The following is a 1,669-nucleotide window of genomic DNA, read 5'->3' on the forward strand; positions in this document are numbered from 1 at the left end:
ATCCTGTCTATAATGGAGTGAAATGGAAATTTGTAAGTGACCCCAAACTTTTGACCGGTAGTGTGTGTGTATATATATGTATATATTATATTACTTTTTTTCTAGATACTATATGAGGACTTAGTTTCGACCTACTATACTTTAAGACTTTTTATGAGTTTTTTCCAACATGTTATACCGTGACTTTTTTATGACTTTTTTCTTAATACCAAACAATTACTTTTTATGACTTTTTCCAATACGCTAAACATTGACTTTTTACAACTTCTTTTGTGTTCAGCAATATTAATGAAAAATACAACGCCCAACCAGTGCATTATAAGCTTCACAAATGGCTCAGTGAGATAAGCTCCTTGATTTGCTTTTGAAGATTGGAGGTTGAGGGTTCAACGCTGACTTTTTCAACATACAATACTATGACTTTTTCATGATTAGTTAACAATGTATTATCTCATGGCTTTTTATGACTTTCAAAATACTATACAATGACTTTTTGAACATACTGCACTATGACTATTTCAACATGGTCTACTATGACTTTTAGTTTTGACATACCATTTCAAGATCTTTTCATAATTTTTTTTTGATGTATTAAACCATGAATTTTCATGACTTTTTTCGACATACCATAAACTATGAAATTTTTTCAACATTCAATATTATTATTTTTTATGACTTTTTTGACATACTATACTATGACTTTTAGTTTCAACTATTGTGAGACTTTTTCATAAAAAATTTTCAACGTGTTATACCATGACTTTTTATGATCTTTTTCAACATACTATGGTATGACTTTTTTTCAACATGCTACACCATGACCTTCAGTTTCAACATATTATGGTGAGACTTTTTCATTACTTTTTTGACACACTGTATTATACCATATTATACTGTGACTTTTTCATTCCTTTTTCGACATATCATACCATCACTTTTTGTGAACTTTTTCTTACTACGCTTTTATTTTTCCAACATACTAAACTAGGACTTTTTTTTGTTTTCAGCAATGTGAACAATAATATACAATTCCCAACCAGTGCATTATAAACTTCACAAGTGAGATAAGCTTATTTAGACTTTTTTTGACCACCATGAATCTTTCACGACCTTTTATCAACATACTATACTTTGACTTTTTTCTGACATACTATACTATGAGTTTTAGTTTTGGCATACTATACTAAGACTTTATTACGATTTTTTTCAACATATCAAACTATGACTTTTTCATAACCTTTTTCGACTAAATACACTTTAACTTTTTTTGACATCCTGAACTGTGACTTTTTTTGGCTTCAATTATTTTGTTGTGTATTATGACTTCATTTCAACATACTATACTATGACTTTTTCACATCTTTTATGACGTATTGTACAATTACTTTTTATGACGTTTTTTTGGACATACCACACAGTGAAATTTTTTCAACGTCCACTATTGTTACTTTTTATGACTTTTTCAGCAATATAAATGATTAATACAACGCCCAACCAGTTCATTATAATCTTCACAAATGGCTCAGTAAGATAAGCTTCTTGGTTTGCTTTTGAAGATCTGACTTTTTCGACATACAATACTACGAATCTTGTATGACTAATAACAACCTATTATACCATGACTTTTTATGACTTTTCATAATACCATACAATGACCTTTTTATGGCTT

At 28.9% G+C, this 1,669-nt stretch overlaps 1 long non-coding RNA gene across 1 annotated transcript in view; it reads left to right on the forward strand.

The window, feature by feature from the left end:
- The window catches only part of LOC117947052, a 17,775-nt gene extending 17,619 nt beyond the window's left edge, over positions 1-156 (forward strand). The window contains exon 4 of the long non-coding RNA XR_004657144.1: positions 147-156. This is a non-coding gene — a long non-coding RNA (uncharacterized LOC117947052). The remainder of the gene's footprint in view (positions 1-146) is intronic.
- Positions 157-1,669: the final 1,513 nt, after the last annotated feature.

This window comes from Etheostoma cragini, chromosome 7 (assembly GCF_013103735.1).
Source record: "Etheostoma cragini isolate CJK2018 chromosome 7, CSU_Ecrag_1.0, whole genome shotgun sequence".
NCBI lineage: Eukaryota > Metazoa > Chordata > Actinopteri > Perciformes > Percidae > Etheostoma > Etheostoma cragini.